General features: G+C 37.9%; 1 long non-coding RNA gene across 1 annotated transcript; it reads left to right on the top strand.

Moving 5' to 3' along the window:
- The first annotated feature begins 237 nt into the window (after positions 1 to 237).
- On the top strand, positions 238 to 26,351 carry LOC108522407 (uncharacterized). The gene is made up of 3 exons (XR_001883458.1): positions 238 to 429; positions 9,643 to 9,718; positions 25,738 to 26,351. It is a non-coding gene; the product is annotated as an uncharacterized LOC108522407 (long non-coding RNA).

Below are 26,351 nucleotides of genomic sequence, written 5' to 3'. Positions count from 1 at the left end.
CCAACAGAAATGTCAGGTTACCATCAGATGATGGTCAGGCAGTTGTTAAGCTGTCTCTCTAAAAAAATAATTGGTTACAGCCAGTGCCGTGGAAAGGCAGTCTCCTCCCAGCAGATGGAAACACCTGAAACTGGTGATCAGCCTCCCAGTAAGGTCTCAGCGGGTGGGCAAGTGGGCTCAAGCATGCGCATTGAGAGGCAAAATGGCGGCGTGTAACTGGTAGGTGACCTTGCAGGGATGTTTGGTACCGGAAGAACGCCTCAGATGAGCGTGCAGACAGCTCCGGAAAACACGCTGCACCTGTGGCCCCTGCAAGTGCCCGCAGGCCACTGCACAGGCAGACAGCCCACCCCAAGGACAGAATCGGGGACAAGAGACGCAAGACCCCGGAAGCATGCCAGCCTCACACTGTGCACGTCATCCTTCCAAGTGAGCTTTGCTTCCTTTCGTGCCTGCTCTGAAGCTTTGTAATAAACTCTCACTCCGGCTCTAAAACTTGCCACGGTTTCTCTCTCTGTCTTACGCCCCTCAGTCGTGTTCTTTCTTCTGTGGAGGCAAGAGCTGAGGTTGCTGCAGACCTGCACCGACGGGCCGCTGCTAACAATTTCTCAGACTCCAAGTTTCCAGTCTTCCCTGGATAGCTCTCTGTGACTTTTTCTTTCTGCGCGGTCTTGCACTTTACACACAGTTTTCTCAGAGGCACCTTCCTCCTACTAAATGTTGTAAGTTATTTTTCCACGATTTTCTTTCTCCTCCTCCTTCTTCCCGTGACTGTTGGGATACAGAAATATTTCACACAAATGATTTCTAATACAATTGAGTAAGAAATCAGCTTACTTTGAAAGTCTAGAAGCATTCTTAGTCTGCTTTTCAATAATCGTCTTTTTCATATAATACTTATCTTGCCCTCTTTGGAAGCTTTGAGCCTGAATACAAATTAGAACAACACAAAATTCAAGTCCTTATGATAAAATTCAAACTTGTATTTTGGCTCAGTTAGCTGCTTTCTAGTACATTTAAGATCATAACATTTAGCCTACATTGAGTGGGAAAGGTAGTAACATTAACCTTGGGTTAAGTACAAAACATTAACCAAAAAATCTTGTAGTAGAGAATTGAGATGTTATGACTAGAAAGAAATTATGAAGATGTTATTTTCAGGGTATACGTGGAATTTAATTGGGCATTGACTTTTATCAAGAAGTATTAGCAATTAACTGTCATGTGTTTAAGAAATCAGTCTCTGTCCATATTTGAGACAAGAACATGACAAAATATTTTAAAAAGCAAAAGATTATTATGAAAAATTATGCAGCAATAGTATTTTAAAGAAAGCATATCTAAAGGGCAGTTTTGGGATATTTTATAGCAAAGTACTTCAACCATACCTCTAGTTATACAGAATTTTATCAAGAAACAAATCATATTTTAACACATCTAGTTTTAAGTTTTCCAAATACAAATAAATAAGGTATCTCAAAAGCATGACAATGTATTCTGTCATTGCTTAAAGCTTTTAATTGTGTGTAATTAGGGCTAGTAAAGATATAATAAGAAATAGTTTGGAAGCAAGCTGAACAAACAGATAGTGTTCATAAATGCATTTGATTTGATATTGACGTCAAGCAGTTCTACCAAAGTGATTTAAGAACTTGAGAGAGAAACTAATACGGTGGTCTAAAGGGAGTCTTGTCTTGTTCTGTACATATGAGTTCAGAGCTCTTTTTTATCACATCTGATTATTCTGCATGGACCACCGGGAATAGACCAAATTGGGGCCATTGATCCTAGTTTATATCCTTTCTGACCCCTTTCTGAGTCTTCAATTCTTGCTTGCAAAAGAGAGTATTCAAAATGTCCGTATCAAAATAATACTTAGATAAAAGGTGTGAATAATTCAGAATAAAAAATTTGCTTTCTGATTATGTAGGTTATTATATTAACTAAACATGTTTATTCTACCTTTTGATGTGGCTCTATTCTGTTAGCCCTGCCACAAAGATGACATTTGTCACAGTGTAACAGTCTATTGTATTAACTCTCACAAAGGCATGATATTCTATTGATGTTTAATAGAATAATTTTAAAGTAATTTTAAAGTAAAAAAATGATTTAACTTATTTAAATATTTAATTTATATTAAATATTAAAATGTATATATATCACAGATACTTTATATGTGTATTACCTATATTCAAGCATGCAGTTAGGGAAAGAAAGGGAGGGAAATTGCTAGTTAAACATGATCTTAAGAAATTCTTCCATATGTGGAAAAGTCATCAGTTCATCTGGCATATGGCAGTGTATACATATATATATACAGAATGCTATGTATACATTTATCCTACATTTATTTAACATCAAAACGTAAAAAAAAAAGTTGTTTCTTTATTCCTCTCTAAGCAAAAACCAGTAATAACAGCTCTGTAAATAGACTCTGGACTAACAGATCAAGGGAACAGGTTAAACCCCTTGCTTATTTGTCAGAATTCAAAGGACCTCACTTTAGCTAATCTGATTGGGCTAATTTGTGTGTAAATACAGATATGGATAGATAGAACTGTGTGTGTGTGTGTATATATATACACACACACAAACAATATTTTATGTAATATAAAATACATAGAGATAAATTAGAATCTATTCATTTAACTATATTCATGTTATATATAACATATATATATATCACATTTTCTTTATCCGTTCATCCAATGATGGACACTTAGGTTAATCCTGTATCTTGACTATTGTGAATAATGGTGCAGTATATACAGGAATGCAGATGTCTCTTCAATATTCCGATTTCCTTTCTTTGGGGTATATACCCAGTAGTGGAATTGCTGGATCATATGGTAGTTCTATTTTTAGTTTGTTTGGGAACCTCCATACTGTTCTCCATAGTGGTTTTATTAATTTCCATTCCCACCAGCAGCATATGGGGGTTCCCCTTTCTCCACATCCTCAGCAGCATTTATTATTACCTGTCTTTTTGATAAAAGGTGTTTTAGTTGGAGTAACTCATTGTAGTTTTGGTTCGCAATTCTTTGACAATGTGTGATGTTGAGCATTTTTTCATATACCTGTTGATCATTTGCATGTCTTGTTTTGAGAAATGTCTATTCAGATCTTTTGCCCATTTAAAAAATCAGATTATTTATTTTCTTACTATTTAGTTGTTTGAGCTTCTATATTCTGGTTATTAATTCCTCTCAGATTGATAGTTTGTAAATATTTTCTCATTCTGTGGGTTGTCTCTTCACTTTTTTAGTTTCCTTTGCTGTGCAGAAGTTTTTAGCTTAATGTTATCTGATTTGTCTATTTTTGCTTTGGTTGCCTGTATTTTGGAAATCTTACACAAAACAATATTTCCCCGGACCTATGTTCTGTAGCATTTCCCCATGTTTTCCTCAGTAGTTATGTGATTTCAGATATTAAATTTAAGTCTTCAATCCATTTTAATTTGGGTTTTGTATATGGCAAGAGCTAGGAGTCTAGTTTCATTCTTCTGCATATGGATATCTAGTTTTCCCAGGACCGTATTGAAGAGACTTGCCTTTCCCCGTTGTGTCTTCTTGGCACTGCTGTCAAAAATGGGTTGGCTGTAAATACCTGGATTTACATTTGGGTTCTCTCTTCTGTTCTGTTGATCTGTGTGTCTGCTTTTACGCCAGTGCTACACTGATTTGGTTACTACAACTTCGGGGCATATTTTGAAGACAGATTGTGTGATGCCTACAGTTTGGTTCTTTGGTAGTTCCATTTACATTTCAGGATTGTGTTTTCTATTTTAGGAAGGATGTCATTGGCATTTTCACGGGGATTCCATTGAAGCTCTACAGTTTTGGGTAGTGTTGTCATTTTAACAATACTAATTCTTTTGGTGCAAGAGCATGACATATCCTTTCATTATTTTGCGTCCTCTACCATTTCTTTTATCAGCGTTTGATAGTTTTCCTTGTACATATCTTTCCTAACTTTGGTTAAGTTGATTCCTAGGTATTTTATATTCTTTGTAGCTATTGTAAATGGGATTACTTTCTTGATTTCTTTTGTAGATTGCTTGCTGTTGCCACATCTAAATGCTGCTTATTTTGGAATGCTGATTTCTATATCCTGCAACTTGTAATGGAGTTTTGGTGGTTATGACTACACATGTCTTTGAACTGATTTGGTAGTTGAAAGGCATATATTTTTAAAACTTCTGGAATTAGAGAATTGATATTGGTAGATATTTAAACTCTACTTCATTTATTCATCTCATTTTACGAATGTGATAAGATACTAGAAAGCAAGTGGCTTCCAAGGGGCAAAAACTAATAAATTACAGAGACAAGACTCTAGCCTAACTTGTTTAACGTACAATAAAGTGATACTTCTCAACCTCACTTACAATAAAGTGGTATTGTATCTCCTCCAAAATTTATGTTGAAACTTAATTCTCAATGCAACTGTATCAAAAGGCTGGCCATTAGGAAATAATCAGACCATGAGGCCTCCGCCCTCAGGAAGAAAGGGCTGGAGAGAACTAACTAGCCCTCTTTTGTACTTTTTTGCCTTTCCCTCCCTTCTGGCATGTGAAGATACAGTGTTTGGTCCTCTGGAGAATGCAACATACAAGGCGCCATCCTGGGAGCAAAGACAGGGCCCTCACTAGACAATGAACCTGCCAGCCCCTTGATCTTGGACTTCTCGGTTTTCAGAACTCTAAGAAATCAATTTCTATTGTTTATAAATTACTCACCCTGTGCTATTTTTTTATAACAGCACAAAACCTAAGACAAATTGGTATCACCAGAAATGGGTGTTGCTATAAAAATACCTCAAAATGTGAAAGTGTCTTTGAAACTGAGTAATGGGTAGAGCCTAGAAGAATTTGGACATGCATGCTAGAAAAAGATTACATTGCTGTGAACAGTGCATTAAGGGTGATTCTGGTTCAGAAGAGAAGTGCAGTAGACAGAGCCTCAGTCTTCTTAGATATTACATACGTGGTCATGGTGAGAATGCTGGTAGAAATATGGACAGTAAAGCTGTTCTGATGTGTTCTTAGGTGGAGATGAGGAATGTCTTATGGGAAACTGTAGGAAAAGCATCCTGGTTATAAAATGGCAAAGAATATGGCTGAATTGTGTCTGTGTCCTAGTGTTTTATGAAAGGCACAACTTAAAAGTGATAAACTAGGACATTTCATGAACGAAATATGTAAACAAAGCATTGAGGGTGTTGTATAGCTTCTCTTGACTGCTTATAGTAAAGTGCAAGAAAAAAGAAACCTGAAATCTGATCATTGCTGAAATCCATAATCAAAAGGGAAACAGAACTTAAAGATTTGAAAATTTTTGACACAGCCAGATGGTAAAAAATAAAAAAGCGTGTTTGGGAGAAAACACCAAGGGTGTGGCTAAGGGAGCATTTGATAAAGAGGTTAGTATGGGTAGAAGAAGGCCAAGCACTATTCATCAGAACAATGGAATAATTGCCCCAAAGCATTTCTGAATTCTTTGTGGCTGCCTTACCTATCATAGGCCCAGAATGCCAGGGCCTTGAGGGTTGAACTGTTTCAAAAGAAAGGCCCAGTGTGGCCTCACTGACTAGGGTTGCCTCAAGTCTATGTTCCTGGCATTTCAGTACAGTGCTCCTTGGCCACCCCAGCTGTGGCTCAAGTGGGCCCAGGTGTGGTTCAGGCCACTGCTTCAGAGAGCACAAGCAATAAATGGTGACATCTCCATGGTGCTGAGTCTACAAGCACACAGATAGCAAGAGCCATGGAGGCATCGATACCTCTACCTAGATTTCAAAGAATGGCTCAGAAACCTGTGGGGCCCAGTGTTTTAAACTTCAAAGACTACGGTTTAAAACACTATACTCACAGGCAGGCCTACTGCAGACAGCCCCCACAAGGGCAATGCCCAGCACAGCCATGGAGTCAAGGCCACCACAGAGAGCTCCCATTAGGGCAATGTCTGGGGGAGCTGTGGAGATGGGGTCACCTCCAAGACACCATGACTGTGGAGGCACCAGGAAAGCGACGCCAGCCTGTGAGAGCTGCAAGCACCTGACTCCATCCGCTGAAAGCTGCTGTGTGGGCTACACCAAGCAAATCAGTGGAGGTGGGGTCCCTCAGTGACTTGGAGGTCCAGACTCTGTTCTAGTGTGTCCAGCAGGCAGGGCATAGAATCAAAGATTATTTCCAAGCCTCAAGATTGAATATTGTTTGACATGTTGCATTTTGGACTTGCTTAGGATTGTGTTTCGGAAGCATACAACTGTTTAACTTTACAGGCTCACAGTTGAAGAGCAAATTGCCTCAGGATGAATTGTACCTTGAGTCTTACCCATATCTGATCTAGTGGAGATTTGAATTTAGACTTTAAAGTTGAATCTGGCATGAGTTAAGACTTTGGGGCTATTGGGATGAAATTTGTGTATTTTTTACATAAGAAAGACACACATTTGAGGGGAGGGTCAAGAGCAGAATGCTACAGGTTAAATGTTTGTGTCCCCTACAAAATTCATATGGAAGCTTAATCCTCAAAGCAACTCTATTAAGAGTTAGGGCCTTTTGGGAGGTAATTAAGCTAAGAGGGCTCCACTCTCATGAATTGGTGACCTCATACAAAAGCTGAAGATAACTAGCGAGGCCTATTTTTGCCCTTTTGCCTTTTGCCTTGTGAGGACACAGCATTGGAGGTGCCATCCTCGAAACAGAAACCAGGACCAAACCAAACACCAAACCTGCTGGTGCCTCAAACTTGAACTTCCCAGCCTCCAGAACAGTGAGAAATAAGTTTCTGTTGCTTAGAAGTTATCCAGTCCAGGTATTTCATTACAGTAGAACAAATGGATTAAGACACACTGCAATGCACTGCTTCACAAATGGCATTATATTATCCTATTAATATTGTTAATTTTGCTCTTTAAAGAAATGATAAAACGTGCTGAGCGCAGTGGCTCATGCCTGTAATCCCAGCACTTTGGAAGGCCAAGCACTTTGGATCACGAAGTCAGGAGATCGAGACCATCCTGGCTAATATGGTGAAACCCCATCTCTACTAAAAATATAAAAAATTAACCGGGTGTGGTGGCACACACTTGTGGTCCCAGCTACTCAGGAGGCTGAGGCAAGAGAATCGCTTGAACCTTGAGGCAGAGGCTGTAGTCAGCTGAGGTCACACCACTGCACTCCAGCCTCAGCAACAGAGCAAGACTCAGTCTCCAAAAAAAAAAAAGATAAAATTAGTAGAATAAATCATTTTAATGAACATGTGATCTTGGAAATTTGCTCTGAAGCCCTTATATGATAGCAATATTAAAGCAGATTAAATACTAAGATAGGTGTATGTGTCTGAAATTATTTTTACATAAACTGGTCTCTCTAACTTTACTCAAGATTATTTTAACTAATTTTAGGCAGAGAAATACCCTAGTTTGAAAATATTTTTAGGTAAGGAAATTGCAAGCACCCATTTGGCAATGCTCTAACACAGGGCTTCTCAACTGTCACTATCCATGAACCCCCAGCCAAACCACAACATGCATGAGCACACACACACACACACACATGCACATGCACATACAAATCCTCCAAATCAACATGAGAAAAGTCTCACATAATTCAAGAATGCTGTTTGGCCAACTTCAACCCTCAGACTGACAAGATGTGATAGTAAATGGAGTGTATCCCTTTGAAGCACTTTATAAACCGAAAGAAACTGGACACAAAATGGTTCAGCTATCTCTTTGATAATTTTTATAGCCATGGAAAGACACTTCAGATTCACATAACCTTAAGCGTGTTCACGGAGCCGAGAGTCTAACGACATTATGTGGTAATGAGGAAGACTTCAGCGCGTTTCCTGACTTTACCAGTGAAAACATCCGACCTTGAGGAGGGCACTTAAAATACCACTGCATCGACTTCTTTTTTCTTTAGACCGAGTTTTGTTCTTGTTGCCCAGGCTGGAGGGCAATGGCACGATTTAGGCTCACTGCAACCTCCACCTCCCGGGTTCAAGCAATTCTGCCTCAACCTCCCAAGTAGCTGGGATTACAGGCATGCACCACCACACCCGGCGAATTTTTTTTGTATTTAGTAGGGACGGGGTTTCACCATGTTGGTCAGGCTAGTCTCAATCTCCTGACCTCAGGTGATCCATCCGCCTTGGCCTCCCGAAGTGCTGGGATTACAGGCGTGAGCCACAGCGCCTGGCTGCACTGCATCTATTTTTGTAAAATATGCGTAATTCCAGAATAGGTTTGTTGTGAGGACTGAAGCTCATAATATGTATCCTTTTAAAACTTTTAAAATGTTGAAATGCCTCAAAAATAAAAATATTATCATATGATGCAGTTTATTCATCCTTGTGAGAAAACACATGATAGGGGCTGTCAAGGGTGACTGGATCAAATGTGCCAGAAATTCAGGGCATTGGTTTATTGCAGTGAATTGCACAAAAGAATTATTTGAAATACAACATGCAAAGAAGTTATCAATAAGTAGCATAATTTATACTTGCTAGTTCAATCCTGGACACAGATTAAGTGTTTAAAAATACAAATGCCTCACAGAGAAAAGGGAAATTAATGAAAAGAAAGGAAATTAATTGAAATGCAAGACAGGAGAAGACAGGAGAAGCACAGAAGTGACAGGAACCTATTGCACATGAGAATGAGGCTTTACTAGACAGACCCCAGTAATTCAATCACTTAATTCAGAATTCAATCACAACGCTAAACTTTCCAAAAGTTCACAAAGTAAAACTTTTGAACACTAACAGTGACACGGGTCCTGTTAAAACTTTCACAGGAAATACACATGGAGCAGGAACATAAACTGGTGAGTTTTTAATCAAGATAAATACATATGTCCACTCTAACTTAGTAATCTTCTATGTTCAACATGTTAAATACAATTTATTAAACACTTATTATATGCCAGGCATTGTTTTAAGTGTTTAATATCTATGGTCTCATTTCTTGCTGCTAATTGCCTAAGAAAATAGGTAATATCCCTACTTTAGCTTTGTGGAAACAGATGTTCAAAGCTCTTAGTCTCCCATCATAGCAAGTAGCTGAGCCAAGATGCACACGTGGTCCCTACAGTGTAAAGCGCTGCACTCACTTTTCTGTACTATTCAAGTGATACTGTCATTATTCACAATTCATTTATTGTCTTTTGCACTTGTTTTAAGATCAGTTCAGGAGTATTTCGGTTCAAGTCCCACCATGAAAAGAGAAACCACACCAGCATTTTAGTAGAGAGAATGGTTTCCAAGGCTATTGGAGACCTGAAAAGGCAAAAAGGTGGAAAGAGGATGCTTAGGATACACCCCCAGGACTGGAACAAAGGAAAAAGAATGGGTTTATCACCACCTACAACCTCGGAAACTAGGCCCAGCAGAGCTGTGACCCAGACCCCTGAGAAGTGGACTTTTCTTTGGAGGAGTCAGGGAAAGACCCTACAGATTTCAGAGGGGCGGTGCTACCTCACTGGTGCTTGTTATCTCTAAGCTGGAGATGATAAGAACGGTTCTGGGAGTGTGGAAGAAAAAGTATGTCAACTACTAAACCAAATGCTGCCGTGGCTGTATTGACTTGAGTGCTTCCCTTTTCTCCACCTGCTGTCTTCCTGTCTCCCACTAGTGACTTGTAGCCGCAGAAGCAGACGGCAAGCAGTCCTACAGTTTCCAACCCAGCACCACTGAGCAGGTATATAAAGGTATGTTTGAGTTATGCAAGTCAGTCAGTTCCATTATTTTATAATTAAGCCACACTTTTTATTTGTTTAATTACTATATGCTCAATTTATCAAATTTGATTAAATAACCTCTGGGTATTATCAAAAGATAAATCCACTTTCCAAAGATAAGGATTTGTCACCATGGAGGATATCCCCGTTTCAGACTACATCTATTTTCCAGGCAAAGTTTCAAATTCTTTTCCTCAGGAGACATCAAAAGATGTCTTCAGAGAAAAGACCTGCAGACACTGGCATTAGGGGTTACATAAAGAAAAAGGGCAGCTCCCTCCTGAGTTCCCTGGAGCGAGTTCCCGAAAACAACCCAGTTTCCAATCAGCATCTTAGTGTCCAGGGACCAGCAGATATGTGAAAAATTATCCCATGAAGAAAGAGTGAGTCAAAGATAAAGCAAAATGTGGGGGCAGAGATAATTCAGGAAGCAGAAGAAACTGAAAAAAATGAGTATAAATTACCAGAAAAATAAAAACAAACTGTACTGATAACAACAGGAATGCCATGAAAAATGAACAATTAGAAAACAGTGACAACTAGAACAATTAAAGTCTTTGAAAATTAAGAAAAAATTATGATAGTCAAAAATTCTAATACAACAGGAAAAGTTTAGGAAATTGTCAAGAAAAAAGAGATAACAACAAGGAAAAATGTAAGACATGGAGAATCATTACAAGAAATTTCACTTTCTAGAAAAAATGGCACAAGAGTGGGAGACAGAAAAAACCTGGAGAAAAAGTTATAAAAGCACTAATACAGGAAAGTTTCCCCAAACTAAAAGACTTGAGTCCTCAAAATCCTTTTTAATGGCCAGGATAAAAAATGAAAATGTCTCATTTAAGGCATATAAAATTTAAAAGCATCAGCACTAAAGAGAAGCGTCTAAAATTTTCCATAAAAACCATAAATCACATACAAAAGAATGAGAATCTGAATAGCGCTGATGGATCAACACAAACCTTTTTTTTTTCTTTTTTCTTTTTTGGCTAAAAGTCAATAGAACAACAAGGCCTGATAAATTTTAAAGAAAAAATAATGTTCAACCTTGAAATTTTGTTAATACTTTATTCTACAGCTGCACTGCTTTTAATTCACACTTCCTTTAAAAGTTCCTATCAGCTATGGCACAGGAAAACAAAGTAACTAGGAAAACGGAAGTCTGTGCTAGAATACGGTATATCCAAGTTCGGAAATTAGGAACACAGCCACAGATAACAGCACACAGCTAAAGCCGAGAGCAGCCAGTCCAGATCACAGCAAGTGAAAAGAGGCTCCAAAAACTTTTTTCTAGTTAAGAGAGAGAGAGACTCAGTAGAAAAGTAGTTGCTATTTAGAATCATAGCCAAGAAGAATTAAGAAGAGTAAGAACAGAATTAAGGATGTGAGAATAAATTATACAAGTGGAAGAACAGGTGCATCTCCTTCAAAACAAACATCTACACAGTATAAAAAGAGTAAACATAGCATGCTAGCTGGCCCAGTGGGGAACAGTATTTTCATCACTTAGTGATGTACAGCTTGCTAATCTACATTAACAATGATATGATTCTATTGTGATAATCCTATTGCAAGAACGAGGGAGGGGCAAATAAGAGAACTAAATCTATATCCATCATCATAGAAAATCATTATGTAATATTTCAACATGCAAAATCAATAAATAACAATATAGGTTTCATGTTTAGAAACCGGGACAAAACTACAGAAGAAACAGCTGAAAGAGTTAAAAGTGGCTGCCTCTGTAGGGTGGTACTACAAGAAAAAAGAAGTGCAAGGTGCTATTGTGTACTGTGGTAAGTTTCCAGTATGGGGCTGTTTATTTGTATGTTTGATCTGAAAATCATTCCCCCCTCTCCGTGGCTCTGCTGTGCGTGAGAGGACTGTGAGGACCTGATCTCTGCAAACTACACTTCCCAGGATTCCTTGTGCATCGACGGCTGGCTCGTTTCAGCCAATGAGAGGCACCGGCAGAAAGTCAGCGCTGTCCGTCCTGGTATATCCTGGTGCATCTCCCCTTCTCTCTCTTCTGTGGTGCCACCTCTGGCCAGTGATACTCTCCCCACAAGACACGAGGTCTCCCTGCCTAGTGAGGCCTGCAAAGTTCTCCTTCAGGCTTGGCAGCTCCAAGTCTTAAGCTACTCCCTTTGAACCTCCAACCTAGGGACAAAGGCAACTTCCAGCAGCAAGGAATCCCCTGGTGGCTCCTTAAGGTCTTCTAACACCTTTAAAAATAGTATCCTAGGCCGGGCGTGGTGGCTCACGCCTGTAATCTCAGCACTTTGGGAGGCCGAGGTGGGTGGATCACAAGGTCAGGAGTTCGACACCACCCTGGCCAGAATGGTGAACCCCCATCTCTACTAACAAATACAAAAATTAGCTGGGCGTGGTGATGGGCACCTGTAACCCCAGCTACTTGAGAAGCTGAGGCAGGAGAATCATTTGAACCCAATAGGCAGCAGTTGCAGTGAGCCGAGATCCTCCCACTGCACTCCAGCCTGGGCGACAGAGCGAGACTCTGTCAAAAAAAAAAAAAGTGCCCTATGTTAAATAAATTCCCTCATATTTTATACTACTATTAATTCCAATTCAGTACTTTACATCAGCTTTGATTTTTCGAATGGCCCTGTGTGATACAAGTAACTGTGTAGTATTTTAATATACGAGTGTGTCAGAAAGTATTGACAGGGCCTCTGGACCAAACTCTACTCTCTTAACGATTTCTCAACTTTTAGACTTTTTTACTCGTCTCTGCATTGTCCAAGTTTAGCAAGAACCTTGCTAAGTCAATTTAGTCATTCTCCTTGTCTGCTCACCCTGGATATCTGACCGGGTTCCTCATCCTCCACTATCCTCCAGATGATGTCTGATTGCCCTGGTCGGCCTCCAGCCAGCATCCTGGCAGGTCAGTTTGGCCACAGAGTCCGCCTTACTGCTAATGTTTCCTCTTCGTAATTTTCCATCCACCGAGCTCCCTCCCCTGCTCCTCGTTTATAAATTCTCACTTTTTCTTATTTTTTTCAGAACTGAGCCCAATCTTGCTCCCCCACTGTAAGGCCCCATTGCAGTGGTCCTGGATCTATGACAAAAGTACCCTCTTGAACAAAGTCTCCCTTACTCTTTTTAACAAGTTTCATGAATACTTTTTTCTTAAACAGCATAATACGTTTCTAAAAGGTCAAATATGTATTTCATAGGGCTTTGTGAATTCTTAAAGAAAAAAATCAGAACAATGGCAGAATCACTTCAAAAGATCTTGGCCAGGCGCAGTGACTCGCGCCTGTAATCCCAGTACTTTGGGAGGCCAAGGTGGGTGGATCGCCTGAGGTCAGGAGTTCAAGACCAGGCTGGCCAACATGGTGAAACCCCATCTCTACTAAAAATACAAAAATTAGCTGGGCATAGTGGCGCATGTCTGTAATCCCAGCTACTCGCCAGACTAAGTGGGGAGAATCGCTTGAACCCGGGAGGCAAAGGTTTCAATGAGCTGAGATCGTGCCATTGCACTCCACTCCAGCCTGGGTGATGGAGTGAAACTCCGTCTCAATAAAAAAAAAAAGCGCACGCGCGAGAGAGATCTTATAGTCTTCTAAAGTGTCTACTTGTAATGAAATTCTGGGAACAGAATCCACTGAATATATCAGTGATAAATCACTGCTTCTTCCTACGAGATTTCAGTGTCCAACTAAAGGGAAAAACCCAGCAGTTTTCCTATTACTACCATGTATTTAATTTGCATAAATAGTATTTTAAAAACAGTCTAGAAGAGCACATAATGAAAACCATGTCTCTGTCATTTGAGTGTGCTCTCTGTGGGCGACCAGTGTCAATGTCTCCTGTACCCTTTCATCATCCGTTTATGTAGTTACAAGCATGCACCTACATTTTCCCAGAAAATGGGGATAATAACATCATTTACGGTAAGTACAATTTTTGTAGGGATTAAATAAGAGAAGGAAACAAAAATTTAATATATTAAGTCCTTAATAAATGATAAATATCAGTTATTCATATTTTCTCATTTCATCAAACTATCTACTACCAAGTATGGAAGTAAATTTATCTGGTCTCCTACTGAGGTTGTTTTCCAAGCTTCCAAGTTTCCAAAGTTTATAAAGTATATATAAGTATTATGTAAGTATTATAAGTGTATATAATACATACATATAAAATACATAGTGTTGTTGTAGATTTAAGGGATTGTGCATTTTTACTTTTGTATCACAAAACAATCCTCCAAACAAAAGCAGACACACACAAACTATATAAAGAGGTGTGATAATGATGATAGATGTATAGATTTTTTTTTTTTTTTTTTTTTTTTTTTTTTTTTTTTTTTTTTTTTTTTTTGAGACGGAGCGTCTAGCTGTGTCGCCCAGGTGGAGTGCAGTGGCGCGATCTTGGCTCACTGCAAGCTCCGCCTCCCGGGTTCCCCGCCATTCTCCCGCCTCAGCTCCGAGTAGCTGGGAACTACAGGCGCCGCCACCGTCGCCGGCTAGTTTTTTTTGTATTTTTAGTAGAGACGGGTTTCACCCCTGTTATTAGCCAGGAGGGTGGTCGATCTCCTGACCTCGTGATACCCCCTTCGGCCTTCCCAAAGTGCTGGGATACAGGCTTGAGCCACCCGCCGGCCAGATGGCCAGATGTATAGATTTTAAGTGTAATATAAGTCTTCAAAATATGTCTTGTGGAACAGATACAATCTTTCATAGGCAAAAACTGAATCTTTAGTAGGTTAAAAAAAGACCTCATATATCTACATAATTGTGTGTGTTGTAACACAAGCAGTGATGTGAAGCAGGAATTGGATTTGCATATTGACTCCCTGTCAGGGTTAAGATGCTAGACTAATTGAAGGGAAAGAAGAGGAGGTGGGTAAACTGAAGTCAGATTATAGAGGAAGTTGGAGCCAAATTTCTAAGTTGTTGGAGAAGGTAACTACAGGTTCTGAAACTCTGGAAGATATAAATACAGTTTTTTGTAAGGACAATCATACGTCCTCTTCTCAGACTGATGATTTCCATTACATTTTAAAAGGCCTAAGCAACAACATATTTTTGGTAAGTCTGAGCATAGTTGCAAACCAACCAGTTTCTAATTATGAAAATTGTCATTTTCTTTCAAAGCAAAATGACTTAAAGGACTACAAATCAAGTTGTATTGAATAATCCAGGGTTTGCAATGTTTACTGTAATTCCGTTTTCTGTAATGGGTAGTTTTAATGGTCCTTTTATTCTGAGAATTAGTTCTATTGGTGCCAACATACTCTCAGCTCAAGCAGTAGGTTTGCTTTTTTATGATACTGAACAACAACTTGAGTGGAGCTAGCAGGCTAATTTCATATTCCAGACACATCTACCTATCCACTACTTCTTGGCTGATAATTTTTATTTGGAAATATACAAAGTGGTTTTTTTTTTTCCGAGCATACAATGCTTCAGGATTAACTATAGTGGAGATGCTGTACAGTAGATGTCCAGAACTCATTCATCCTAATTGAAACTTGGTACCCTTCGACCAACATCTATCTCCCCGTTCTCCCCCACATCCTGGCGACCACTGTTCTGCTCTCGGCTTCTGTGAGTTCAACTTCTTTAGATGACGTGCAGACATGAGATCATGCAGTATCTGTCTTTCTGTGTTTGACTTATTTCACTTAGCATAATGCCCATCCATGTTATCTCAAATGACAGGATTTCCTTTTTTTTTTTTTTTTTTTTTTTTACTCTAAGTAGTATTCCATTGTGTATAGATACCACATTTTAAGAAATCGGTTCATCTGTTGATGAGCACTTAGTTTGATTCCATGTCTCGGCTATTGTGAATAGTGCTGTAATGTCGTGGCTATTGTGAATAGTGCTGTAATGACATGGGAGTCCAGGTATCTCTTTGACTTACTGATTTTGTTCCCCTTGGAATTTATACCCAGTAGTGGAATTGCTGGATCATATGGTAGTTCTATTTTTAACTTGTCGAGAAACCTTCGTACTGTTTTCTGTAATGACTGTGCTAATTTACATTCCCACCAACAGTGTAGAAAGGTTCTCTTTTCTACATCCTCCCCAACATTTGTTATCTTTTATCTTTTCATAATATCTATTTGAACAGGTATGAGGTGATATCTCATTGTGGGGTTACTTTGAGTTTCCCTGATTGTTAATGATGTTAAGCATTTTTTTTCATACACCTTTTGGCAATTTATGTCTTCTTTTGAGAATTGTATATGCAGGTTCTTTGCCAATTTTTTAACTGGGTTACTTGTTTTCTGGCTATTTGGTTGTCTGAATTCCTTATATATTTTGGATAGTAACTCCTTATGAAATGTACGCTTTGCAAGTATTTTTAATTCCATAGGTTGTTTTTCACTCTTGATCATTTCCTTTGCTATCAGAAGCTATTATTTTAAACATTATTTATTTATTTTAATTGAGAAATAAATATGGTATTTATCATGTTTTAAAATGTGCATCCATTGTGAAATAGCTAAATGAAGGTAACTAACATATGCATTACCTCACATACCTATTTTTGTGTGTGTGATGAGAACACAAAATCTGCTCTTAACAGTCTTCAGGAATACGATATAGTCATCCCTCGGTGTAGTTGGGAGATTTGGTTCCAGAAGCCCTGCTTAAACCAAAATCTAGGAATACTCAGGTTCCACATTCTGCCCTGTGGAACCCACGTATGGGAAAAGTCAGCCCTCAGTGTATCTGGGTTTTGCATCCCACGAACACTGTATTTCTGGATTGAAAATTCAGTATTTTCAATCCGTGTTTGGTTGCAGATGCAGAATCCTTGGATACAAAGGGCTGACTGTATTTATTGAAAAGATCTGCATAGAAATGGACCCACAGAATTCAAACCCGTGTTGTTACAGAGTCAGCTGTACATTGTTACTAACTATAGTCACCATGTTTTACATTAATGCTCTTCAACTTATTTGTCCTATCTTACTGAAATTTTGCATCCTTTGCCCAACATCTCCCCAAACCTCCATCTTTCACCCCTGGTAACCACTATTCCACTCTCTGCTTCTTTGAGTTCAGTATTTTCAGATTCCACATATAGGTGGAATCATGTGGTATTTATATTTTTGTGCTTGGCTATGTTACTTAATGTAATGTCCTCTTCCAGGTTCATCCAGGTTATTGCAAATGACCTGATTTTCTTATTTTTAAAGCTAAATAATAGTCCATTGCATTTATGGACCACATTTTCTTTATCTGTTCATCTGTGATGGACACTTAGGTTGCTTCCAGATCTAGGTTATTGTGAATAATTCTGCAATAAACATGAAAGTGCAGATATCTCTTTGACATACTGATATCATTTTCTTTGGATAGATATCCAGTAGTAAGATTGCTGGGTCTTATGATAGTTCTATTTGTAATTTTTTGTGAAGCATCCATACTATTTTCTATAATGATTATACTAATTTACATTCCCATTGACAGTGTGAAAGGATTTCCTTTTCTCCTGTAGGTTTTCAGTTTGATGCAATCCAAATGGTGTATCTTTGCTTTTGTTACCTGTGCTTTTGGAGTAATATCCAAAAAATCATTGCCTAGATCAATGTCAAAAAGTTTTTTCCCAGTTTTCTTCTAGCAGTTTTACAGTTTCAAGTTTTATGTTTAATCCATTTTAAGTTGATTTTCCCTATGATGTGAGAAAAGATCCAATTTAATTCTTCTGCATGTAGACATCTAGTTTTCCCAATACCACATACTAAAGACACTATCCTTTCTCCATTGTATATTCTTGACATTTTTGTCACACAGTAGTTGACTGTAAATATGTGTATTTATTTCTGGGCTCTCTATTCTGTTCTATTGGTTTATGTGTCTGTTTTTACAACACTAGCATGCTCTTTCAATTACTGTAGCTTTGTAATATGTTTTGCCATTAGATAGTGTGGTGTCTTCAGCTTTGTTTGTATTGCTCAAGATTGCTTTGGCTACTTGGGGTCTTTTATAATTCCACATGATTTTTTAGTATCTTTTTCTTCTACTTCTGTGAAAACTGTCATTGAAATTTTTTTATGGATTGCATTGAATCTATAGCTCACTTTGGATAGTATGAATATTTTAACAGTATTAATTCTTTCAATCCATGAACATGAGATATCTCTCCATTTATATGCATATTTTTCTATTTCTTTTAACAGGCTTTTATAGTTTTCAGTGTACAGATCTTTCACCTCTTTAGTTAACTTTGTTGCTAGGTATTTTTAAAATGCTGTTGTAAAATTGCATTGTTTTGATTGTTTATTATCAAACAAGATAGACTAAAAATGAACTATCAGTTTTAGTATATATAAACTTCTTCATTGAAGAAGAATTCAGATAGTTCATTGTTAGTCTATATAAACACTTTATATATACTTCAACATTTATAAACCTATACAAACACTATATACACTAACAACATTTATAAACTTGTATAAACACTATAAATACTAACAGTGAGCTAGCTGACTTCTTCAGATAGTATACATAAACACTGCTAACTTTTGTACATTGATTTTGTAGTCTACAACTTTATTGAATTATGTATTACTTCTCAAATATTTTTGATAGGTCTTTAGGGCTTTTTATATATGATTATGATATCTACAGAAACCATTTTACTTCTTCCTTTTCAGTCTGGATACCTTTTATTCCTTTTATTTGCCTAATTCCTCTAGCTAGGACTTTTAGTGCTATATTGCATAGAAGAGGCATCCTTGTCTTGTTCCTGATCTTAGAGGAAAAACTTTCAGTTTTTCATCTTAAGTATAATGTTAGCTGTGAATTTGTCACATATGACCTTTATTATGTTGAGGTACATTGTTTCTATAACTAAAATGTTGAGAGTTTATTCTGAAAGGATGTTGAATTATGTCAAAGGTTTCTCTTCGTCTATTGAGATGATCATATGGGTTTTATCTTTCATTCTGTTAATATAGTCTATCACATATATTGATTTGCATATGTTGAACCATCCTTGCATCTTAGGGGTATATCCCACTTGATCATGGTGTAAGATCCTATCAATACGCTGTTGAGCTTGTTTGCTCATATTTTGTTGAAGTTTTTTTTATCTGTGTTCACAGGGTTATTGGCCTGTAATTTTCTTTTCTTATAGTATCTTTGTCTGGTTTTGTTATTAGGTAGTCCTAGACTCACAAATTGGCTGATAACTTTGATTTTGCTTTTTATTCTAAACCACTACTTTCTTTCTTTTTAACCATATTTAACAATCAGAGTCACAATGTAGAACAGGTCCATCTTCCATCCCCCTCCAACTCTCCTCATGCCCTTCCCAGTTAATCCTCCTGTCACGACTTACAGGCGTGAGTCATCATGCCCAGCCTAAACCACTACTTTCAATAAAGAGTGATAATAAAACAATCTATCAATGTTTATGTTTCTTCATGCATATAGTTTATATAAAGAATGTATAATCATTTTTACATAAGCACCTCACATCTATATGAAATCCCATTTCTATTCCTATCTAAGTGACGTGGGTTTGTTTTTCTCAAGACAAATGGTTTGTTCTATTTTAATTTCTGTCTTACTGTTTTTCTTAATAGGATAGAGATGAACACTTTGAGGTTTGGAATCAGACTGGTCTAGTTTGAATACTAGCTAGTCTGTTTATTAACTCTGTATGTTTGTTTGGATCACTTCTGTAAATTCCAGTTTCTCATCTGAAAATGAATATAATTACAGTGCTTACCTCATAGGATTGTTTTTTTCCTGTTGATTAAATAAAATGACAAAGGCAGTTAAGAAAGTGACTATTATATATCAAGGAAATAACATATGATATCTGTTATTATTTTTGCTATTATTAACTATTATAAAAACCATGATTGGAAAATGACAACAGCGCTGAAACTCCAGTGAAAGACTGAACTAGTTAAAAATGCACCAAAGCCTTGTTATTCTGTCTAGACATGAAGAGGCTTACAAGTGGAACCACATCTTTGACTCCAATTTAGAAGGGTGGCATGTGGAACTCACTATTTCATCTTTTATCATTTCCCAGCACTAGACACTATAATTACTCTGGTTATCACTGTTTCTGGGCTCAGATTTCAGCAGGATTGCATATCTATGACATTTAAAAAGGCAAATGTTGTATTTTTTTTAATATGGTTAGTGAAGAAAAGCTTTTAAATATGTATTCCAAACCTCTGGTTTGGGTTCTTGGAAAGCCGTGAATAGGATTATAAGAAGGCATTGAGAGAAGAAAACTTCAAAACTTGCATTTTGAGATAACTTTTAAAATTCTAATTTCCAGTGAAAAATGTATAGTGTTCATGCAAATATATGCAAATAAATACAGGTGCTTTTCTATTTGATTCCTAAACTTGGCCCCTTGAAATATTTTAGCAAAACTATTTGCATAGAGGCTGTAAGAAATGATAGCACATGTCTCTGTTACATAAAACAAGGCATTCTCTGTATGTAGACTGCTGCATTTATTATTATTATTCATTACTTCAGAATCATATCATGTGAAGATTATTGTTCTCTGGATCCTGATGATGGTTTTCATTCAACTGATTTTCGCAATGATTAGATTTCTTCTTTTGAAGCTAGCAGCATCTCACATACAAGCTCCCTGAGCATAGAGACCATGTCTTACCTTGCTCACGACTAATCTCCAATGTCAAGTACAGTACTCAAAACACAATTGTTTTTTGATAAACGTTTATTAAATGAATGAATAATGTCTAGTTTAAATATATCTAGTGTTTTCATCATATTCTTTAAATGTTGAAGCACCCACACCAGTTCCCTTCAAAATCTGTGAGCATAGTTCATTGAGTGTAGGTATTTGCAAATTTGACCAAGTTTTCTATAATAGTACAGAAAGACAGAATCAATGCTTTCCAGAAAAAAAAAATGAGGCTCAGTTTATCTTGTCACTATTATGAGAAAGCATCTCTGTACCAGTCGTAAGATGTGTCATAGACTGGAAGTTTCTGGGATTTTCCATAAAGGAGCAGAATCACAGACAGTAGAGGGGACCTATGGCCCCAGTCGTCCTGCTCTGTCCATGGTGCCTCCTTCCTAGTCTAAGGAGCACCAGCACCACTGCCTCCCTCCCATCTGACCTCCACTCATGACTGTCTAGTACAGCCCGACGCACGCTATGGCCATAGTGGTGCCATGACGAGGTGTGTAGTTTTCCTCCCCAATCACTTATAGCTATTTTAAATCTATGGAAGAACACAAAAATGTATCCCTAAGCCAACCTCATGTAATTATACCCGTTATACAGAATAGAAACTGAGTTAATGGAAAGTTAGTGACAAGTTCAAAGCTGTCAAATAATAATTCTGGAATGGGAACACATAGCTCTTGAATTTTCCTATATTTTATCCTAACAGCGGAAACAATCCTTTTTTGTCTGTAAACTGAAAGGTTTTATTTTATTTTATTTTATTTTTCATCAATTTTTATTTTAAGTTTGAGGGTACATGTACAGGATGTGCAAGTTTGTTGCATAGGTAAACATGTGCCATAGTGACTTGCTGCACAGATTAACCTATCACCTAGATATTAAGCCCAGCATCCATTAGCTATTCTTTCTGATAGTCTCCCTTCCACCGTCCCCCACAACAGGCCACAGTGTAGGTTGTTCCCTCCCAGGTGTCCTTGTGTTCTCATTGTTCAGCTCCCACTTATAAGTGAGAATACGCGGTGCTTGGTTTTCTGTTCCTGCATTAGTTTGCTGAGGATAACAGCTTCCAGCTCCATCCACATCCCTGTAAAGGACATGATCTTGTTCTGTTCTATGGCTGCATAGAATTCCAGGAGTATAGTACCACATTTTCTTTATCCAGTCTGTCACTGATGGGCATTTGGATTGATTTCATGTCTTTACTATTGTGAATAGTGCTGCAATGAACATACACGTGCATGTATCTTTACCACAGAATGATTTATATTCCTTCTTTTGAGGAGTATCTATCTGTTTGTGTCCTTTGCGCCCCTTTTAATGGGGTTGGGTTTTTTTTTTTTTTTTTTTTTGTACATTTGTTTAAGTTCCTTAAAGATGCTAGATATTTAGACCTTTGTCAGATGGATAGATTGTGAAAATTTTCTCCCATGTTGTAGGTTGTCTGCTCTCTCTGATGATAGTTTCTTATGCTGTGCAGAAGCTCTTTATTTTAATTACATCCCAATTTGTCAATTTTTACTTTTGTTGTCATTGCTTTTGGTGTTTATGTCATGAAATCTTTGCCCATGCCTATGTCCTGAACAGTATTGCCTACACGTTCTTCTAGGGTTTTTATTGTTTTGGGCTTTATATTTAAGTCTTTAATTCATCTTGAGTTGACTTTTGTATATGGTTCCCAGTTTCAATTTTCTGTATATAGCTATCCAGTTCTCCTGGCACCATTTATTAAATAGGGAATTATTTCCTCATTGCTTGTTTTTGTCAGGTTTATCGAAGATCAGATGGTTGTAGGTGTGCAGTCTTATTTTTGCGTTTTCTATTCTGTTCTATTGGTCTATGCGTCTGTTTTTACACCAGTACCATGCTGTTTAAGTTACTGTAGCACTGTAGTATAGTTTGAAGTCAGATAGAGTGATGCCTCCAGCTTTATTCTTTTTGCTTGGGATTGCCTTGGCTATTTAGACTGTTTTTTGGTCCTATATGAATTTTAAAATAGTTTTTTTTTTTTTTTAATTTCTGTGAAGAATGTCAATGGTAGTTTTATAGGAATAGCGCGGAATCTATAAATTGCTTTGGGCAGTATGGCCATTTTGGTGATATTGATTCCTCCTATCCATGAGAATGGAATGTTTTTTTCATTTGTTTGTGTCCTCTGATTTCTTTGAACAGTGGTTTGTAGTTCTCTTTGAAGAGGTCCTTCACTTCCCTCGTTAGCTGTATTCCTAGGTATTTTACTCTCTTTGTAGCAATTGTGAATGAGAGTTTACTCATGATTTGTCTTTTCTGCATTCCTGTTGTTTGTGCATAAGAATGCTAGTGATTTTTGCACATTAATTTTGTATCCTGAGACTTTGCTGAAGTTGCTTATTAGCTTAAGGAGCTTTGTGGCTGAGGGCCAGGCTTAGTGGCTCATGCCTGTAATCCCAGCACTTTGGGAGGCCGAGGCAGGCAGATCACGAGGTCAGGAGATCGAGACCATCCTGGCTAACTTGGTGAAACCCCATCTCTACTAAAAAAACAAAAAATTAGGAGTGGTGGCGGGTGCCTGTTGTCCCAGCTACTCAGGAGGCTGAGGAAGGAGAATGATGTGAACCCAGCAGGCAGAGCTTGCAGTGAGCCAAGATCGTGCCACTGAACTCCAGCCTAGGTGACAGAGCGAGACTCCCATCTTAAAAAAAAAAAAAGAGAAGCTTTGGGGTTGAGACAATGGGGTTTTTTAGATATAGGGTCATGTCATCTGCAAACAAAGACAATTTGACTTCCTCTCTTCCTAGTTGAATACCCACCCTTTATTTCTTTCTCTTGCCTGATTGTCCTGGCCAGAACTCCAATACTATGTTGAATAGGAGGAGTGAGAGAGGGCATCCCTGTCTTGTATTGGTTTTCAAAGGGAATGCTTCCAGCTTTTGCCCATTCAGTATGATATTGGCTGTAGGTTTGTCATATATGGCTCTTACTATTTTGAGGTGTGTTCTTTCAATACCTAGTTTATTGAGAGTTTTTAACATGAAGGGATGTTGAATTTTATCAAAGATCTTCTCTGCATCTATTGTGATAATCATGTGGTTTTTGTCTTTAGATCTGTGTATTGATGAATTACATTTATTGATTACCATGTGTTGAACCAACCTTGCATCTCAGGGATGAAGCCAACTTGATCATGGTGGATAAGCTTTTTGATGTGCTGCTGGATTCAGTTTGCCAGTATTTTATTGAGGATTTTTGCATCGATATTTATCAGGGATATTGGTGTGAAACTTTCTTTTTTGTTGTATCTCTGCTAGGTTTTGGTATCAGGATGAGTCTGGCCTCATAAATGAGTTAGGGAGGAGTCCCTCCTTTCAGCTGTTTGGAATAGTTTCAGTAGAAATTGTACCAGTTCCTGTTTGTACCTCTGTTAGAATTCTGCTGTAAATCCTTTGGTCCTTGGCTCTTCTTTTGTTTAATGGGCTATTTATTACTTCCTCAATTTCAGAACTCATTATTGGCCTATTGAGGGATTCACTTTCTTCCTGGTTCAGTCATGGGAGGTCATATGTGTCCAGGAATTTGTTCATTTCTTCTAGATCTTCTCGTGTGTGTGCATAGAGCTGTATATGGTAGTCTCTGGTGGCTGCTTGTATTTCTGTGGGGTCGGTGGCGACACCCCCTTATCATTCCAATTGTGTCTGTTTGATTCTTCGCGCTTTTCTTCTTTAGCCTATCTAGCAGTCATCTATTTTATTAACTTTTTCAAAAACAAAACAGATCCTAGATTTGCTGATTTCTTGAAGGTTTTTTTGTGTCTCTATCTGCTTCCATTCCAAAGATGAGAATCTTATCTCCAAGAAATGAGTAAATACAGTATTGTTTCTTTGCCTCAAATTGCAAACTTTGACATCTCACAAATTTTGAAAATTCCACATAGCCCTAGAAGTTTTCTACTTTTCTTGTTTCTTTGAAACCTTTTTCGGTGTAACTTCTTTGATTTGCTCCCTTGTATACAAATCTAAATAGAATCACATACAAAAAATGTGCAATTCCATTTGGAGAAAGGAAGCAATTTATAAATAATCAATGACCAGTCAAAATGAAACTAGTTTTCCTTTTTTAACACTTGATAAAAAAAAAGTTAGGTCAACTTTGGAGCACTTAATAAGTGTTTTAAATTAATTTTTTTAGGTTGGATTTGTATCTCAAAGTAGAAATGCCTAGTCAACCTTATCAGTAAATACTGCTTTTGGTTTGCATTACATATTGGAACAGTTTTTTTCATTTGCATTAAATATGCCAATATTTTTCCTAACACGTTAAAAGATGATATTGCATCTGTCTCATCACACGTACTGGTCCAAAACTTAATGGACTAGGATATGAAATTTTTGTTTGCTTGGAGAAATCATTTCCAATTATGCATTTCAGTCTCAAAATGCACACCTAAACCCATTAAAGACTAGCTAAGAACATTTTTATAATACATTTCTTAGAATTAGCTACAGCTGTGGACTAGCTTTTCTTAGTCTTTTTTAATGAATCAAACATAGATTGCCTACCATTCTTCCTCCACTCCCATTCACCTTGTTCTAGATGGAATGAATTGATGCAATTTATTCCGTATCATTTAACTCATCCTTTATTTCTATAAAGGCAAAAATAAAGATATAAGGGTGAATTCATGTTTTTCTATCTTTTTTTGGCATTTAAACCAAAGTGTAGGACATTGGGTATTAATTATAATTGCTTAAAATTCTCCATAAGTAGCTTTTATTTTATTTTATTATTTTTTTTTTTTTGAGACGGAGTCTCGCTCTGTCGCCCAGGCTGGAGTGCAGTGGCCGGATCTCAGCTCACTGCAAGCTCCGCCTCCCGAGTTCACGCTATTCTCCTGCCTCAGCCTCCCGAGTAGCTGGGACTACAGGCGCCCGCCACTTCGCCCGGCTAGTTTTTGTATTTTTAGTAGAGACGGGGTTTCACCGTGTTAGCCAGGATGGTCTTGATCTCCTGACCTCGTGATCCGCCCGTCTCGGCCTCCCAAAGTGCTGGGATTACAGGCTTGAGCCACCGCGCCCGGCCCATAAGTAGCTTTTTAAATAAATGGGAATTCCAAGAATAATTATAAAGTGATTTTAAAAACAAAAATATGAGAATTTATTCACCTAAATAATTGTTATCCTTCTAGGAAGTTATGTTGGATAAATAGCAACATTATTGAAATAATCTGTGGCCTGAAGTAACAATGAAAGGCCTATATGGATTTGAAACGTTTTTCTACTACTTAAAAATAATATGATCTAAGGCAAGTTATTTAAGCATTCTGTGTCTCAATTTAGGTATCTGTGGATTGTTACAAAATGGCCTTGAATGGAAGACATCTCCCTAAATGCATCCCACATTGAATCTTGGCTGACCTGAGGCCAACAGAATGCTTAGGCCAACAGAATGTAATAGATGTGACATCTTGCCAGTTCTAAGCCTAGGCATTGAAGAGGTTTTGCAGCTTTTGTTTGAAATCACTCTGCTATGAAGATGGCCCATCTACCATATTGGAGAATGAGAAGTCATGTGGAGAAAACACATGGTACCTTAGCTGGCAGCCAAAAGACAGATGTGAGCAAGGCCATCCTGGAACCTCCAGCTTCAGTTGAGTCATCCAGTGACACCACCACATGAATGATCCCAAGTGACACCAGAGGAAGAACCAACCAGATTTTGCCAATGCGCACTAAGAACCAAGCCAGGTAGTAAATTAGGCAGAGGTAAGGGCCAGAGTTTAGAGATTCTAACTCCAGTAACATGCTACTTCCACCTCTCTGTCTGAGGGGCAACCGTCTGGCAATCCTGAGTACAAGACAGAAATTCAGCATTTGCATAAGGAATCCCCTACTGCTTGTGGGCATTCTCAGGATAAAATATAGAGATGCAGTTACAATGGTACCATCCGTTT

Source organism: Rhinopithecus bieti, unplaced genomic scaffold, assembly GCF_001698545.2.
Source record: "Rhinopithecus bieti isolate Rb0 unplaced genomic scaffold, ASM169854v2 scaffold_56174, whole genome shotgun sequence".
Classification (NCBI taxonomy): Eukaryota; Metazoa; Chordata; class Mammalia; order Primates; family Cercopithecidae; genus Rhinopithecus; species Rhinopithecus bieti.
The sequence above is the reverse complement of the archived record's forward strand: the minus strand, read 5'-3'. Positions and strand labels throughout refer to the sequence as shown.